Here is a 19,894-nt window from a genome sequence, read left to right as displayed (position 1 = left end):
ATCAAATCAAAATGAGGGACAAATGAGGAAAAAGGGGCAGAAGGACTTTGCTCCAAATCAGTGACAGTCCCTCAAAACCATGGACAGTTAGGAACCATGTGTTCTGGGTCTTGCTGGCTGCAGGCTCAACTACTTTCCCCAGCCTTTTAGTGGATTCTATAATGTGGTGGGCTGGAAGAAGCAGACCCTGAGCTTGAATATTCATGCAATCTCAGCCAATCCCTTGAGAGAATGAGAGAATGCCCAGTAGGTGTCTGAGAGATGTATAAATAGTCCTGGGACAGCAAGGTTCTTGTCCAGAAGGAGAAGACCAAGCCAAAAGGGATGCTGACGTTCTGGGCAGATTAACTGAAGTTTGCAGGAGTTCTTCGAGGTTCCAGCTCATGGTGAGCTGGGGTGCCTATTCACTAAGAAGAGATGGAGCCAATTCAGAGGGGATTTACTGAGGATCTGGCCTGGAGACTCACCGGAGAAGTGTCTGGCTGGTATTGGAAGGAGGCATCCAAATACACAGGGAATTTGTGTGGTTAGGTCTGAGAGCCAGAGAGATTCTAGTGGCTGTTGCTGCTTAACCCTTTGAGCACTTCAGAGTTGCTGACTGCTCATGTGTTTGGAGTCCCTTGAGTCATGTTTTCACCTAATAGTCTAAAAGGGGGTCACCCTGCGTAGTCTATTTAAATCAGAGAGTGTCCTCTACTACATTGTGCGCTAGATTTGGAGTATCCCAAGGCTTACGCTACACACCCCAACCATTTCCAGTGAGCATTACACCTTCAAAAGACACTGACTGCCTAATCATTGTGTTGATAGACTATGGGAGCCCGTGTGCATGGCCACTGTGCACTCACGTGGGAATAGAACCTGGAACAAATCTGTGAGGACCATCAGGGGTCTGTATATCTGCAGTGTGAGATCTAAGGCACTTCTGCTTCTGACTGCTAGTCTGGAGGAGATTTGGTGAAGTCACTACCATGCTGCTCACTGTTCTTCTGGCTGGAGGCTCAGACATGAAGACGCAAAGCCCTACCTCTATCAAGATGTTTGCACCCATATAGAGAGTGCAGAACAAGACATGTTATATCAATAATTAGGAAAAATTAGCAGGGAGACCACAGGCAATACTGGTGACTAGTTGGTTGTCCTCTGTTGACCCTTTTTTGGGCACAGCTTCCAGAAAGGGAAGGGGTTAAAGTAAAGGCTCAAGGTTTATTACCTTCATGCTTTCTATTTCCAGCCCCCCTAATACTCACCTAAGCCCCCTCTTGATCTAGCGATGTGCACTTGAGTCTCGGCTATCCCAGGACTTCCTCTCCTCATTGGCTGAAACAAAATTGGGAATCAGTCACAGACAGTGAGCAAATGAGAAGAGAGAGGGGGTGGGGCTGAGCTGTGGCTCCGTGCGTGAATAGACATACAAAGCAGCAGGTGCCCCCATAGCAAGCTGTTTGCTATGGAGGCACGTGACAGGAGGGAGGGGCCAGGACACGTTTGTTATTTTTTCCAAAAAACAAATAAGCCTTTAGAATCACTTTAAACATCTAGGGCAGGGGTGGGCAAACTTTTTGACTTGAGGGCCGCAATGGGTTCATATATTGGACCCGGGGGCCAGACCAAGAGTAGATGAATGATGTGTATGTGTCATCCATAGTAAGTATAGTAATATTCCCCCATAGTAAGCATGGTAATTAATCCCCCATATAGTAATTCATCCCCCATATAGTAATTCATCCTCCATAGTAATTCATCCCCCATAGTAATTCATCCCCCATATAGTAATTCATCCCCCATATAGTAATTCATCCCCCATAGTAATTCATCCCCCATAGTAATTCATCCCCCATAGTAATTCATCCCCCATATAGTAATTCATCCTCCATAGTAATTCATCCCCCCTATAGTAATTCATCCCCCCTATAGTAATTCATCCCCCATAGTAATTCATCCCCCATAGTAATTCATCCCCCATATAGTAATTCATCCTCCATAGTAATTCATCCCCCCTATAGTAATTCATCCCCCCTATAGTAATTCATCCCCCATAGTAATTCATCCCCCATAGTAATTCATCCCCCATATAGTAATTCATCCCCCATAGTAATTCATCCCCCATATAGTAATTCATCCCCCATATAGTAATTCATCCCCCATAGTAATTCATCCCCCATAGTAATTCATCCCCCATATAGTAATTCATCCCCCATATAGTAATTCATCCCCCATAGTAATTCATCCCCCATATAGTAATTCATCCCCCATATAGTAATTCATCCCCCATAGTAATTCATCCCCCATATAGTAATTCATCCCCCCTATAGTAATTCATCCTCCATAGTAATTCATCCCCCATAGTAATTCATCCCCCATATAGTAATTCATCCCCCATATAGTAATTCATCCCCCATAGTAATTCATCCCCCATATAGTAATTCATCCCCCCTATAGTAATTCATCCCCCATAGTAATTAATCCCCCCTAGTAATTCATCCCCCATATAGTAATTCATTCCCCATATTAATTCATCCCCCATATTAAGTCCCCAAGTCCCCCCTGTGTCAATTCACTTACCTTTGCTCCACGCGTTCCTCTCGCCGTGTTCCCGCGCCGCTCCGGTGTAGCATGAAAATCTGTCTCCTATGAGGATCTGTCCCCCTCGACGTATCTGCGCATGTGCCAGTTTCAAGCATTAGCAGCCGATCGGCGATCTCCGGCACATGCGCAGATACGTCGAGGGGGACAGATCCTCATAGGAGACAGATTTTCACGCTACACCGGTCTTCAGGGCGGACTGTGAGAGGAGCCTAGCTCCGTGGGCCGGATTAAAAGGTCCGCCGGGCCGTATACGGCCCACGGGCTGTAGTTTGCCCATTGCTGATCTAGGGTGATCAAGGGGTTAACTGTGTGCCTACCTAAGTGTAATGGGTATTATGCGTGCTGTTTTTACTACATAATGTGCTGGATTCTTTTTTCTGTTGTGTCAGTCTCCTAGACAATCGGTGGGTGCCGTCCAATGGGTGAGCGCAGGTACCCGCTGATCGGCTTCTATTGTGACATATCATAGCAGTAGTAGCACATTGGCAGTGCATGCGCGCGGCCGTGACCAGCAAGTGCAGAATCACATTTATATAGCAGTAGCTGTATATCTGTAGAAGTATTTATGCTATGGGGCAGTCCACAAATGGTTAAAAAAGAACTTGTCAAATTTCTTCATCTCTAGGCTACAACAGTTTGTTTTCTGGATGAGCATTCAAAGGGGCTTCCAGATTCTGATATGTCCCCCATCCACAGACCCATGCAACCACAGACAAAAGGTTGTGGAGAAGAGGCCCATGTCCTCATCAACAGGTCCCCATGGCAAGGAACACCCCCCCCATATGTTGAGGTCATGTGGCCAGGAGCGGCTTAGCAAGGGGGTTCATGCTCCCTCCCCTTTCCTGGACAGCCAGGTATCATGCTTGGATTAAGGATCTGGCATGGATTTTTAACAGGATCTCATGCATATTTTATTTGTTTTTTTTTGTGTAAGGTACCTCCTTAAAATCCATACTAGATTCAAGGGGTCTCTAGCAAGGGCTACAGCAAAAACTACATTTACAAAGATAAAAAACAAAACTGTTTAAATTGTCAGCGAATGAAATTCATTGAATAAAAATATGTGTAACTTCCATGCTACCTCCAACCTCAAAAAAATTTTTGTGTATCAAATAATTTCCTTTTTGTATTCTAACCTTAACTGTGTAAATATATTAATGGTGCTGGTCGCATTATATATATATATATATATATATATATATATATATATATATATATATATATATACACACACATATATACATACATACATACACACACACGCACCTGCACTGTGAATTAACTGGTGATGAGTGTGTTATGTGGCTCTCCCTTGTTGTGCATTTAACCAATACAGGCATAAATGTGAATCAATCCTTATATCCAACCTTCTATATGAATAAAGACAAATCAATATAGTGGATTGGTAAAATAGTCCATAAACAGTTCCACATTAAGTGCTAATAGTCCCCAGTATACATTGATACATAGGGCAGCACAGTGGCTAAATGGTTAGCACTTCCGCCTGGCAGTACTTGGATCGTTGGTCCGAATCCCAGCCACGGCACCACCTGCCTGGAGTTTGCATGTTCTCCCTGTGCCTGCATGGGTTTCCTCCGGGTACTCCAGTTTCCTCCCACACTCCAAAGACATGCTGGAAGGTTAATTGGCTCCTGTCTAAATTGTCCCTAGTATGTGTATGTATGAATGTGAGTTAGGGACCTTAGATTGTACACCCCTTGAGGGTTAGGGACTGATGTGAATGTACAATATATATGTAAAGTGCTGTGTAAATTGATGGCGCTATATAAGTACCTGAAATAAATAAATAATAAATAAACAGATAATGTCTTCACTTTGTGCGCAATAGTACAGCAATCACAGCGGCATGTAAGTGGGTCCTACCACCTTCTTGTATTGTGCTCACCTCCATTCATGGACCCATAACTCTCATTATAAGGTCTTTATAAACATATCCCCCTAGAGGTGTGAATATTCTCAGGGATCCTCTGTTATAAAATAAATAAAATAATAAAATCTCACCAAAAAAGTGACCTATGCAGCTATCAACCATTTAGTAAATAGCCCCCAAAAAATGTAATAGTGAAACTCTTCCAGGCTGATGAAAGAAGAAATCTGACTGGCCAGTGTGCTTTAACTCTACTGCCCTACTATACAAGCCTCATGTCATGTCATCATGAGTAAGGGAACATGTCTAAATTTTAACCACTTCAAGTCCGGACACTTTCACCCCCTTCCAGTCAAGGCCAATTTTCAGCTTTCAGTGCTATCACACTTTGAATGACAATTGCGCGGTCATGCAACACTGTACCCATATGAATTTTTTAGTATTTTTTTGAGACAGATAAAGCTTTATTTTGGTGGTATTTATTCACCACTGGGATTTTTTTTTTTTTTGCTATATAAATGAAAATGTCCAAAAATTTTGAAAAGTGTTTTTCTTATAACATTTTGCAAATAAATAATATTTCATCATAAATCTTGGCCAAGATTTATTCAGTCATCTTTTTAGTAAAAAACAAAACAAAAAAAAACCCAAATTAGTTTAACCAAAAATAATTTAAAAACATTTTTTTTTTCCATATTTACTTTTTTTTTATATTATTTATGTTTTTTTTTTTTTTATATACTGTCACCCTAGCAGCACAGTATCACCATGGTGACACTGTACTACGTGTGGGGGGTGAAGAAGATTTTTTTTTTTTATACTCATAAAGGCTGTAAAAGCAATCATTTCTCCTCCTCTCTGGCTGTATTCTTGCAGCCATTGAGAAATACTGTGTGAGCTGTGATTGGTCACAGTTTGTCACATGGTACAAGGCTGTTGTGAATAGCCTTGTACCATGTGACCTCTGAACATTCAGAAGTGACATCTTGCTTACTACTCTGCATGTGATCACTGATTGGCCAATCAGTGATCACATGATTGGGACCTCACACAGAGGTCCCGTATGACGATCAGTGTTCCACTGTGTCCGGAAGACACAGCGGGCACCGGATCGCGGTGCTGCGCGCTCCCAGGGAGCGTGCACAGTCCAAAATGGCAGGCGCCATTTATGCAGCGGCCGGACGGCAAGCGGTTAAAGGAGATCAACACTCACTTGCCACTGTATTAGGTGCACCTTGCTAGTGCCAAGAAGATCTCCCCCACACCACCAGCACCAGCCTGAACCGTTGATACAAGGCAGGATGGATCCATGCTTTTATGTTTACGCCAAATTCTGACCCTACCATCTGAATGTCGCGGAAACCAGTCTGCCCATTCTCCTCTGATCTCAACAAGGCATTTTCATCCACACAACTGCCACTCACTGGATATTTTCTTTTTTTTCAGACCATTCTCTGTAAACCGTAGAAATGGTTGTGTGTGAAAATCCCAGTAGATCAGCAGTTTTGAAATACTCAGACCAGTCTGTCTGGCACCAACAACCATTCCACATTGAAAGTCACTTAAATCCCCTTTCATTCTGATGCTTTGAACTTCAGCAAGTCGTCTTCACCACATCTAGATGGCTAAATACATTGAGTTGCTGCCATGCTATTGGCTAATTAGCAATTTGTGTTACCAAGCAATTGCAGAGGTGTACATAAAGTGGTCGGTGACTGTGTGTATACTGCTTGGATGGACTGGTGCTTCCAGTGTACAGAAGACATGCATACAGGAAAGTCATTGTGCCTGTGCTCAGATTTCAGGTAAAGTACAGAAAATGATCTCAGAGCAGAGATTGTGACTGCGTCCAGTCCTCTCCGAGAATGGAGCTTTGTGTTTGGAAAGACTTGGAAGAAATCATTCTAGGAAAACGTCCAACTCTTTAATCTGCCTGCCTTCATCATAAATCTAATGTTCTAAACAATGTATGCAGAAGAACACAGTCAACCTCAAGAGAGCAGAAAAACAACCTCTAGGGAGCAGGAGAAAGAAGGAAATTAGGATGTAACTTTGTATAGGTTTGGAATGGCAAGTGGGCACATGTGGTGCCCCCAGATCGGCAGGAGATGATGGCTGCATTATCTTTTTTAAACGTTCTTTCTTCTAATTTCACCTGGTTTTCAAAAGACCAAACTCTATTGCAGATTCATGGTTGAGACAAACCATTTAATACTGACAGGGGTGTTTACAATGATCAGCTTTTAATAATGTAAAACGTTTACTCCAAAAGGAAAAAACGGTTTGCTGTAACTGCTTATAAAGTGTTATCTGAAATGTGGCTTTGATGTGTTAGTGTATTTAAATCTGCTAATATATCAGGGCTGGATCTAGCCTATCTGATCTGGGGGTGCAGTATTGAAAATTCAAGGAGGCATGATGTCAACACTGTGTGTGGGTCACTGATAGTCTGTCACAATGTGTCACGACCTGGGAAACACTAATATGTATTAGATTGTCATTAGGTTAGGATAATTAAACAGACCCTATGCCCTCTTGTATCCTTATCAGAGTCCCCTCCTAAATTAGGGTTTCCATCAGTCCCCTACTGCATCATGGACCCCATCAGAGTTCCTTCTTTACATCAGCGTCCTCATCAGAGGGCCCCCTTATATCAGGATACTCATCAGAATGCCCCCTTACATCAGCGTCCCCACCACAGTGCCCCTTACATCAACTGTTCCCACCAGCGTGCCTCCTAACATATGATCAGTTACCCCATCAGAGTGGCCCTTTACATCAGGGTCCCCACCACAGTCCCCCTTACATCAGCTGTCCCTACCAGCGTGCCGCGTAACATAGGATCAGTTACCCCATCAGAGTGGCCCTTTACATCAGGGTCCCCACCACAGTCCCCCTTACATCAACTGTTCACATTAGTGTGCCCCCTAACATATGATCAGTTACCCCATCAGAGTGCCCCTTTACATCATGTATCTGAATTAGAGTGCCTCTTTACATCAGGTATCCCCATCACAGTGCTCTCTTACATTATTTGCTCCCTCAAGACCGGCTCATGGATCAATGGGTGCACTCTCAGATACTGTGGGGCAACTAAAATATGGGTGGCCCACCCCAGCACCCCCCCTAGATCCGGCCCTGGTAGAGCTCAGACTGTAATAGGGAAAACCAGGATTCCATGTGCTAATAATCCATGTGCTAATAAGAGACATGCTGATAGCAGGGCAGATCAGAGTGGTCAAGCAGTGATCTCATCAGTCTGCTGCTTCTCTTTTCACTGTCCAGTCATAGGCTGTGAAGGTGCAAGACCTGTAAGTGTTACTTTACTACAGCAGAGACAAATCATGTCTCCTGTCCTGTGGCAGAGCCTTGTAAATGAATGAAGAGAGTTAGGAGAGTCCTGTAGCTGGCCAGCTAAGACCAGTCCTAGGTTGTTAATATGGTTCACATATATGTGTATACCAAACCTGCCAATAACCTCAGTACAGTATATATGTGCATATGTTAAAGCCAAAAGCAGAATCATTGCTGTGATTTATGTCTTTGATTGTTATATGACATTTCTATATTCATTGTGTTAGCAGAAGCAGAAAAGGAAAATATGCCTTTAAGAGTTAGTATAAGGTGAGCCAATCACAGACAGCCTCACACTGTACAGAGCCTTAACCAATCCTAGCCAGTTTCACATTTATGCCTGTGTAAAACTCCCTGCTAGAATAGTTTACACACACATGCTCACCAGACAGAAGAGGAAACAGACAAAGTTCCAATCAGAGATGCTCCATGGAGGCAGAGAAGGCCAAATAGGTATTTAATGCACTTGTGTGTTCCTCTATTGTTTAACAGTGCAGGTAGATCTGTGTCTAAAAACTGTTGTATGTGTTTACTTGTAGTTCCACCGAACTTACGAATCAAGTCACTGTAGAGTAATCTAACGAATTTATAAATCCAAGTGAATTTATCAATCTATCGAAATATACAGATACAATTTACCGAATCTATTGAACCTATCGAGATAAGCTATCGAATCAACCCAATGTAATACGAATTAAACCATTGTAATATGAAAGAAATAAGCCATTGTAAGCAGTTATATGAAGAAGATTGAAGTTATTAAAGAAGTTAACTAAAGTATTCGGTGTGCTCTTTAAACCTACTGCATCCATAGAGCGGCATTGGAGGAATTACAGAGTAAAGTCAGTCTAATCAAACAAAGAAACAGCAATTGCATAATGTTTCTAATGCCACAGCGCACTAGGCACCAAAGGGTGCTGCGCCTGCCACAAGCCCTGCTCCTGAGAGCTCACAGTCAGTCAAATAGGTCATCTCTGCATTTAGCTGTCTTCCTGGGATTTCATTTCAAAGAAATAAATTTGATAGATGTGACCCTCTGTGATGTACATCTATGCCTATCACAGGCCAACACACATTTTGGTGCTTTTGAGCATTAGACCTGTTCCTGGGTATATTTTTTCCAAAAATGGTAACAATTTTTCCCTATCAGTTCTAGTTTTTGAGATAAAGCATAAATGCCATATACCACTCTTCACTTTTCCATCAAAAATCAGGAGATTTTGATGTGTTTTATACTTAACACCTTAGAATCCAATGTTTCCCATGAAAAGTTCCAGTTGGAAATATGTAAACACTCACTATATCTGGTAACTTGTACACAAAAACACAAACTAGGTAACAGAAGAACAAGATGGTCATCAAGATCTTTTCAAAAATTTACTAAATAATTGTATAAATTTGACCATATCTAAGGAACTAGAGCTGATGCAGTCTTTTCAATGCAATTTTCTGAATCAGCGCCCTAAATAACCCCAAGAACAGGTCTAAGGCCCCTTTCACATGGGTGGACTGAACGTGTCCCTCTTTCTGTTTTTCAGGTGGACCCAATGAGACCATCCATTGCCCTCTATGGAGTGGCATATGTAAATATGTCCATTTACTTCTGCTTGCATCCAATCTGCTAAAAACAGACGGATGGGGATCGGTTTTCCAGTGGATCAGATGACATTGTGAATGGACAGGTGATCTGTTTACATCTGACCACCCATAGATGAAAATGTTCTGTGTCCGCGTCCTCTCTGCATAAGCGGAGCGGACATGGACCTGTCATCTGCCTGCTCAGTGGGGGATCTGTCCTCTCATGTGAAAGGTTCCTAAAAAGCAAGGAACCAAGAAAAAATATTTTTTTTGTTGGGCTGTGTATTATTTAGAAGGAGTCAGATTAAAGAACTGGACCATGTGAAGTCTGTTATCCTAATTGACTCTTCCCCTTTTGGTTGTGTTCTTTGATTCAACGTGGGTGGGAAATTGTTCATTGAAATATTAATTATATTATTTTTCCATTTGTTTCAATCTGGCTCTAAGAAAGATCCAATAATAAATGTAAAAATTTCTAAAAATAAAATTGCCACTGACCATGTGTGAACATATTCCCTCAAAGTCTTTCTTAGAATTGGTTTTAAGAGAATCTAACATATGCATTTAATATAGATTCAGTAAAAACAATTTGAGCTCATTAGTAATTCTTCTGAAGTGTGGGAAAGCATTCCTAAGTTATTGTCACACGATGGGATACCAAAACCAAAATCCACAAAAAAAAATGTCCATCAGATAGAAAATAAAAAAAGAGAGGCCATTATAAACACTGCAAAAGGTGCAAAAGGTGCCAAATTCTGGTTTAAAGAAAAAATTGTATTGATGTTTATATTCTTAACCCTTCTTTTGCTCTCAGCCTCCTCCAAATTTATTTTTTTGTTGCTGTGATCTGACATCCTGTTAGAGGGTGGCTATGTTGGCCCTCCATGGCCCCACTGTATGTAGGAATGTAGCCACCCTCTTTTGCCCGCTCCTGAGATGGACTATGGGATTTGTAGTGTGCATAGAGCAGTGTACATGGCCACAAATACCGTGAAGTAAAGTGGAATAGGAGTGGTCCGGGACCTCACAGAGGATGTTACTAGCAGGCAAAAAAAACCCAGTAAAAACAATTTATGAAAAATTACAGGGACATTATAGTGGATGTGTATGGATTATTTGTGGAGAATCAGGATATCGTTTGTGTCCCTTTAATTTCTCTTCATTGAGAACAGGATCTACCTCCATCGACACAGGGGTGGCTCTCTAACGACATTATGGCTACAGAGAGATGGGTTCATCTTTGCTGTGACCAGTATGATAAAATTATTCATTTTTTGTTTGCATTTTACATTTTCAGATACCACAAAAAAACACTAGACATGACTACCTAGAGCCCTGATGCCCATTCTGCGGCCCCTTGGTATTTTATGTGCGGCACGGCGATGGTGACATCTCAGTCTCCACCCGCTCGAATAAGAGAACACTTTGCATTCACTGCCAACCACAGGACCTGAAAGCTGATGGCAATCACTGTAGTAGCAGTATTCACAAAACATTATGATAAAATATAATAAAAGTTCATAAAGTGATAAATAGGTGCCAGTAAAGTTCTGATGACTCAATTCGGTGATTGTGCTCTCGTGAACAGAAGGAATGCGCACTCGCCGGACGCACAGTGATAATGCGCGTTTATATAATATATCCAGATGTCATCAGATAAGGTCATCAGGGCCAGGTAGGAAATAACTCCCTCTCAGCATGAATGGATCCAAAAGCGATCCCCTCTGAGGTTTGTGCTCGTGCACGAAACACGCAAGGAGGAGCCAATTATGCCGTGGACGTCACACCGTCGGAGCAACGTGGAGCTCCGGTGGCCATCTTTTCTTGTGCACGGTTAGTCCGGTTTCTGATTCTGATACTGATTATCTTTGGATGCATCTGTTTTACTCCTAATAAGAGAGTCTAACAACATACTACACTATGGGCATGTTTTATCTTGACTCCTTCGTGGAGTGCTGATTTTCCAGACGCCCAGCCCTTAGCCTCCAGAGAGGGAGCCTGCTAACCCCCTGAGATCCGTACCCATCCATCCCCTAGAGGGGAGCTCTGGACACCCCTGGATCATCCCATAAGGCTTTTGGATCCATTCATGCTGAGAGGGAGTTATTTCCTACCTGGTCCTGATGACCTTATCTGATGACATCTGGATATATTATATAAATGCGCATTATCACTGTGCGTCCGGTGAGTGAGCATTTTTTCTGTTCACGAGAGCACAATCACCAAATTGAGTCATCAGAACTTCACTGGCACCTATTTATCACCTTATGAACTTTATATTTTTTCATAATTATGTTTTGTGAATATTTACCATAGTATCATTTTACATTATCTATTTTATAGCGCTGCACTTTTTATATATATCTTGTGTCTTTTAAAGGGTTCATTTTGATTACCTTAGTGTACAGCTGCTGATATACTATATTTTGAGCGCTCACATTTATTTCATATCTACTGTAGTAGCAATGTCTATTACAGTGATTTCCAGATTCCACAGGGATCCCACAGGTATGGCAGATACTATACATACTTACATTGGTCCAAGCTGGACCAATGGAATCATGTAACAATTACCATATCTGAACGTAGTGCCCCTCTAGTCAGTTGGAGCTAGCTAGGTTTTTAGTTAGAGGCTGGATAGCAGCCTGGGATGAGTCAGCCAAGTAACTTTACGTCAGAAAAATGATATTCAGCGCAAAACACTAATGCCAAGTCCATAAAGTCCAATAATTAGTGATATTAATGTAATATAAATAAGATTAGGAAGGTCTGTAGGTCACTAAGGGCAAGCTCCATGTAGTACTGTAGCAGAACTCTGCATGATAGGAGAAAAGAAGCGCCTCTAAGTGCAGCAGAACCACTTTAATATAGCATAAATGTAAAAACACTCACATATTCAAGGAGTAAAACAGGCATGTGTGTGATATCCAGTAAGGAACGGCTGTGACAGGTGCCTGGCATCCGCGTCTGCGCTAAGACAAGCGTGGTAACAGGAGGGAGACAGATGTAGAAGCCGGGTGGCATACAAGTCCTCAAGATGGCGTCAGGAACGCACGCTGAGGCACGACGTCGGCGTTGTGTTGACATCATGGATCAGAATTCATTGCGACGCGTTTCGGAGCATGTGCTGACCTCTATTGATGGAAGCGTGCTCCTTTGTCAAGCTGGGAATGGCAAAGGCTGAAGACCGGCCATATATGCGTTGACTACGGGAACATAATTAGCAATCTGGACTACAATATAGAGCCCACATGTGTTTGCTTATATTCCCCCAATTAGGATAATTGTAGTCAAGATTGATAATTATGTTCCCGTAGTCAACGCATATATGGACAGTCTTCAGCCTTTGCCATTCCCTGATGTCATCACGCTTGTTTTAGCGCAGACGTGGATGCCAGGCACCTGTCACAGCCGTTCCTTACTGGATATCATACACATGCCTGTTTTACTCCTTGAATATGTGAGTTTTTTTACATTTGTGCTATATTAAAGTGGTTCTGCTGCACTTAGAGGTGCTTCTTTTCTCCTTTTAACTTTACGTCAGGTTTGAGGGCTCTGCAGGTCAGTTACCTGATACTTCCCCCTGCTCTAGAAATTTGAGAAGTTTCTAGAAGGCAGTGGGTGGGGAGAGGAGCGGCTTATCTGCATGTGTGAGGGATCTTGACCAATCCCTAAGCAGGAGGCTTGGCATGGAGTCAGGACAGCCCTCACATATGATTGAGGCTAATCAGCAGGAAGGGGTCAGTCAGTGTCACATGGCAGATGATGGAGAGAGAGGCTGGAGTGTGGAGCCTGGGAGGGGGCCCAGGGAAAGGGCCTACCTACAGGTAGGTGCTTGAAAATGAGACCACTACTGTACCACCGTCTACAAAGTAGGACAGCCTGAGCAGCAGGGAAGGAGCCTGCTCAGTAGAAGGCCTGAAGGCAGCCACCCATAAAGCTATCAGGAAGAACAGGGTGAGTACCCTAACACCCCCTGGGCTGGATAAGGGAAGAGGACAGTCAGGTGGAGAACCCAACTAGCTGCTCAGCTGGGACTGTTTGACTTTGGCAGCGTCTGGATCCTCTTGCCCAGGGGATACCCTCAGTGCAGCTGGGCGAAGAGGCGGATTCATCTGGGGTCTGAGGTGGTACACCAGAAGGGCTGGAGAGCTCTTCAAAAAGAGAGATTTTTGCCTCTGGACTTGTACATAGTTTCTAAGGAGTTTGTCCTTGTGTTTGCAGTTTCCTTGGGCCTCCCATATACCCCTCAACCCCATCCAAGTTCAATACCCCTTAATAAAACATAAAATCAAGCTCAAGGACTGTTCACTGACTCCAATGTGCAAGTGTGAAGAAAATACGTGTTACCTGGCTGTGCAGAATTATAGAGGGACCCAAAACTCAGTGACTCCTAAGGGGGGTGCTAGATAAACTTCAGCTTTAATCATTCTTCTATTGCTTTTTTTTTTTTTTTTTTTTTAAAGATTGCAAAGACAACTATAACATTTTTAATTTCCCATGACTTTATGTTCCTGTGACTACAACCTACAGGGTAAAAATTGTGAACGGAAACTTTCCTTCTTTCATTTTCAGGTTCATGGTTTCATTTTCAAAGCTAAACTTTGAAAATTGGAATTGAAAAGTGATTGGTCGCGGCAACAAGAAATGTTCACCTTTTGATAGATTTTTTCTCACTGTGTTTATGAGACAGGAAATGATGGAAAATTTCCCCAAAAGACCAAAGCCAGTGAAAAAATTGGAGCAAAGAATCCCTGGACTGTACAATAGTAAGCCCATGACTAGGTGTTCCCAGAACACCCCAATAATAGCCAGGATATATACAGCAGGGTGTCCTTGATGAAAGATTGTGTCTTGGCTCAGCCTCCCATTGTATTTCTAATAAACTTTTATATTTTTATTTTGACTGGGGTGTACACTGAGGAATCGAGATCAGCAGGCTGAGTACTAATAAGGCCAGTATTTGTATCATACATGGAGAAGATTTACACAGCTTGTCAAAACTGTATTGAGCAGACCCATCAGAGAGACATTTAAAAACCCAGCACAGCATTTTTCTTTCTGCTTGTTTACAAAGATAAATAGAAGTAGACACGACAGAACATACAAGGCTGGAGCTCTCCATACTGAATCCGATTCTGCTGCTATAAAGTCAAAAAGCAGCTCCAGGAAATATGAAAACTCAAAGAGTGACATGGCCTCCGCTGGGCACTCCTGGGTGTAGAGGGGGAACTCCGCTGGGCACTCCCGGGTGTAGAGGGGGGACCCCGCTGGGCACTCCCGGGTGTAGAGGGGGGACTCCGCTGGGCACTCCCGGGTGTAGAGGGGGGACCCCGCTGGGCACTCCTGGGTGTAGAGGGGGGACCCCGCTGGGCACTCCCGGGTGTAGAGGGGGGAATCCGCTAGGCATTCCTAGATATAAGGGGTTCTTGTGGGCAATCATGGTTGTAAGTGGAAACTCTGTTGGGCAATCCTGGAAAGAGGGGATTCTGCTGGACACTCCTGGATGTTGATGGGTAAATTGTATATTACATATTACTTATTAAAGCAAAGTTCCAGCCAATTTAGTGTTTATTAATAGTCAGCAGCTACAAAAACTGTAGCTGCTGACTTTTAATAAAAAACACACATTTACCTGTTCCAGGGTCCAGCGATGTTCTCACCCACATGGTCCCTTCTCCCCTTCTCTCCGCCACGGCGCCAGCATCTCAACTGTGGGCACCAGGCTGTGACAGCTTGCGGCTTCACAACCTGGTGCTCACTGGACATGCATGAGACATATATATATATAATATGATGCAGCGCTAGTAAAACCGTAAAATCTCAAAAACATGTATAATAATGATACACAAATACACAGAATACACACGAAGGTGATTGAACAGAGAAGTGACCGCAATCCAATCGTGGATCATAAAAAATGTGACCCCCAAGTCCTATAAGACACAAAAGGATGATAAGATACAGATCCCTAGAAGGGATCAAAACAGCACATTAAGTGAAGCACACAGTGACTAATAAGTCCATAAATCAGTGTGGTGATCATCCCATTCATGCATGTTGTGGAAAAGACAACCTCGATGTGATCCCTAACGGAGTGGCTAGAATGGCCTCTCACCTCCACTTCATGACCCTGCAGGGCCACAAAGCACAAAAACTCCTCTGGATCCTCAGGATAGCCAATCACTAAGATGATGTCCCCAGGTGATAAACTTTCACCATTCCACTGGATCGATTGGTAGACAGCTTAACACTCCCATAGGTGCCATAACACATATGCTCATATAACAGAAAGAGAACAAATCTCCATAGTGAAGTACTGTTTATTGGCATATAAATAAAAAACAGAAATGCACTCACATGGGTATCTCTTGTGTAAAGCAAAGTCCAGTAGTATCAAGGTAGAATCCAATGGGCACAGTATACAGCTTGCATCACATACACTAGCCAGGTGTACTGCATGAAGAAAAAGCACTTGTTGGGTATACAAAGATGGCGCCACGCCGGAAGTGCGTCACACTTTGTTGTTGCCGTCGACACGTTGACCTCGTGACTTCATCAGGACGAGTCATGCTGCGCCTCCTAATTGGGCCGGCAGTCTCCTGGGACCTGTGAAAGTTCCCAGGAGACTGCGGGAGAAAGGAGGGGGCCGCGGCGAAGTGAGCCGGAAGTGGGTACCTTTCAAAAACAGGTATCCGCTCCCCTCTCCCCCCCAAAAAGGTGCCAAATATGGCAGTGGGAAGAGGCAAATAAGCAGAGCTTCCACTTGAGTGGAACTCCGCTTTAATGTTGGCCCTACAAATATCTAATAAACCCTCTACAGTAATATCCTGGTTATTCTGATTACCTTACATAACAAAGGAATGTGACTATATGGACAAGCCAGCCCGTCCTCCTTTCAGGAATGTGTGACTACAAATTGACCAAGTCCTTAAATGGTCATATTGTGGCTTACGAGGGGAGTTGGCTGGGGGCTGTCCACAGTCTATATACTACAGTTGTAGCTGGAAATATTTATTCTCGACCCAGAGCTTGCAATCACGCGTCTGTTATCACCAGTGCCACGCTGTGTATGCAGATGAGACTCCGCGGCGGAAACAGCACCTTTAGTTACGTATTCTTGTTATATTTGATTTATCTTTATCCGTCATTACTTGTAATAAATGTTATACTTGTAAGTATTTGTGTGATCTCTCTTTGAACATATCAAATACAACCCCCAAAAACATAACAAAAACAGATGTAAAGCAGGATGCTGCTGGGTACTCCTGGATGTAAAGAGGGACTCTGCTGAGAAATCATGGATGCAGAGAACTCCTCTGCTGGGTAATTCTGGATGTAGAGGGGATTCTGCAGAGAAATCCTGGATGTAGAAGGGATTCTGCTGGGAAATCCTGGTTAAAAGAGTGGGCGGCACTCCTGGATGGAAGGCAGGATTCTGCTGGGTACCCCTGGATGTAATAGTGGACTCTTTTGGGCACTCATGTATGTAAGGGAGAAATCTGTTGGCCAATCCTGGATGTACTGTAGAAGGGGACTCTGTTGGGCACTCCAGGATGTAAGAAGGGACTCTGCTGGGGAATCCTGTATATAGAAAAGGATGCTGCTGGGCCCTCCTGGATGTAGCAAATGACCCTGCTGGACACTCCTGGACAAAAAGAGGGGGGGTGTGCTCTGGTGGGCAATCCTGGATGTAAGAGGGGATTCTGCAGAGAAATCCTGGATGTAGAGGGGATTCTGCAGAGAAATCCTGGATGTAGAGGGGATTCTGCAGAGAAATCCTGGATGTAGAGGGGATTCTGCTGGGCAATCCTGGTTATAGAGTGGACTCTGCTGGGCACTCCTGGATGGAAGGCAGGATTCTGCTGGGCACTCCTGGATGTAATGGGGGACTCTGCTGGGCACTCCTGGATGTAAGGGAGGAATCTGCTGGCCAATCCTGGATGTGCTGTAGAAGGGGACTCTTTTGGGCACTTCAGGATGTAAGAAGGGACTCTGCTGGGGAATCCTGGATGTAGAAAAGGATGCTGCTGGGCCCTCCTGGATGTAGACAATGACCGAGCTGGGCACTCCTAGACAAAAAGGGGGGGGGTGCTCTGGTGGGCAATCCTGGATGTAATGTAAGGGGGGACTCTGCTGGGCAATCCAGGATGGGGAGGGGTTACTTGTTAATTTAAATATTATCCATTGATTTATGAAACTGATTTCTGGCCCATGAATATTTGTAAAATATACAATGTGGCCCCCATATTGAAAAATTTGGTGACTCCTGGACTGCTCTGAATGTGCCCTTAACGCGGACCCAACTGTCCTCCTATGAAACTGCCACCATTAATGAAATGTGTATTGTAAAATAAATAAATCACGTTCTTACTTTCTTCCTCATTTTCACTCTTCACATATCCTAATTCGCCTTTCCACCCACTCATGGAAATCCATGCCACCATTTGCAATGTGAACATCAGTGGCTGGCTTCTTCTTTTTATGTTTCTGTGGCACACAGATGATATCAGCGTCAGTTCTGGCCCAAGCACTCTATGAGATCTGGCGTGGTATGTTATTGTTTGCACATTGACATGGCTTTCGTAAACCCGCCACTCACATTGTTGAAAGCCATGACACTGTATAAAGAATTTGTACCTCATCTCTGGGAAAAAAAAGCCCTTCTCCTTGCAACCTTATGAGACTTTGCTAAATCTTGTAAGATCTCGCAGGCACTGGTGATGTAGCATTCGCAGAGGGCAACTGGAAGGTACTGGTGATGTAGCATTCGCAGAGGGCAACTGGAAGGTACTGGTGATGTAGCATTCGCAGAGGGCAACTGGAAGGTACTGGTGATGTAGCATTCGCAGAGGGCAACTGGAAGGTACTGGTGATGTAGCATTCGCAGAGGGCAACTGGAAGGTACTGGCTGTATCACCAGTGCCAAAGAAAACTAGGAAGTACATTAAATTAGAAACAGTTTCTTACAAAATATTTTTAACTGTATTTTCATGGAATGTGTTTCTAGCTATGTATGCAGGGTTGCATGCACCCATGGTTATTAGGATTGGGAGGGGAAAGGTGCGCTTTGAAGTTTCTTTCCAAAAGGAAAAAAATGTTGTTACTGTTAGCTGGACTCAGGCTTTAATTTGTTTGTCACTTACATAAATTGTACATTTGCCCCTTTCAATAAAAATCACATCAACTTGCTGATATACAGTCAAATTTTTTACTATGGTTACGGTTTTTCCATTTTCTGGTTGAGTTAGACACTCGTGGTGTAGCTCTGGTCTCACGGCTGCATCCCGGGAAGGCTACATCACCAGTGCCTTTCTGGAAAACTTCAACTGTAAACTATGAGATCTCACAAGATCTCGGGGAAAGGTAGGCAAGTTGCTTATTCTAGCTTAGTTAGGTACTACCTCAGTTGGGAGGGATAGAGTTAATTATGTTTCCCAGTACTGTTCTTGATGGGCTTTTGGGATCCAACACACTGGGTCTGTGCATATAAAAGGGGACGGGGTCCGGATCAATAGATTATTTTGCGGCCTTACTTCTGTTATTGTTCTCACTGCTAATGCCATTGCTGGAGTCTGCCCTGCCAGGTCGAGTCCAGGGTTCCTGATGAAAATTGCCTGGCATTGGTAGCCTGCCACCATGTAGGGAGATTTCTGGGACCTGCAGTCTGCCCTGAAGAACTCCAGCTTTTGGATACGGCCAACGTGGACTTTTACCTGTGCAGATATGCTGGTGCAGCCACAAGTCTATTTAGGGACTAGTTTAGGAAAAGACCGTTGCCTTTGCTTGACTGTCATGCCAAATTATTTAAGTAACGCTTTTGAAAGTTTGTCCTTTGCCGGGTCTGAAGTTACTAAAGAGTGTAATGCAAGTAACCAGCACATTCTACACGTAGTCTACAGCGAGGGTCAGTAAGGGACATTGGGGCATGAAGACAAGAGTTAACACAGTGTGGAGTACAAGTAAGTGGTTACCAAGGGTCACAAAGGTTTCACCTCCAACCTGTTGTAAGTGTGTGCCTGTGATAGGTGGGATAGCCTCTTGCAGGAGAGAATTGTTGTTGTCACTATCTCCAAGAGTGGTCCACCTCCCATAGTAACAGGAGCAGATCAGCACGGTAGAGTTTCTCAGCCTGTGCATAAGTACGGAAGAGCAAGAGTTAATGAAATCCACGCTAGTTGCTCAGCGGGACCCCATTCCCTTACTGAGTGTGAGGTTGAGGAGATGCGCTAGACAGGTGGAGAGGGCATAGGCTCTGCGTGTCCATCCTAAGTACGGCTGTGGCAGTGAAGGTGTAAATTGACACGGGAGCAAGAGAGTTAACCAGAGTTCAGTTTATTGTGCAGGTGTACGACACAAAGTAAAGGTCCCCCATGTGTAAGGCAAGTGACCAGTACAAGGTGCCTAGTGTAGCCCAGAAGAACCCATCCTGGGGTAGGCCTCCTTTGTGACCCACACTTGGCGCCCATTGAGGAGGGGAATATG

At 43.7% G+C, this 19,894-nt stretch overlaps 1 long non-coding RNA gene across 1 annotated transcript; it reads left to right on the top strand.

Moving 5' to 3' along the window:
* The first annotated feature begins 8,216 nt into the window (after positions 1 to 8,216).
* On the top strand, positions 8,217 to 9,911 carry LOC149462049 (uncharacterized). Its single transcript, XR_016312734.1, has 2 exons — positions 8,217 to 8,284; positions 9,370 to 9,911. It is a non-coding gene; the product is annotated as an uncharacterized LOC149462049 (long non-coding RNA).
* The last annotated feature ends 9,983 nt before the right edge of the window (positions 9,912 to 19,894 follow it).

The sequence above is a fragment of the Staurois parvus genome, unplaced genomic scaffold, assembly GCF_062004578.1.
Source record: "Staurois parvus isolate SC_StPar_1 unplaced genomic scaffold, SC_StPar_1.0 ptg000187l, whole genome shotgun sequence".
NCBI classification, from domain to species: Eukaryota; Metazoa; Chordata; class Amphibia; order Anura; family Ranidae; genus Staurois; species Staurois parvus.
This window is presented reverse-complemented; position numbering and strand designations above follow the sequence as displayed.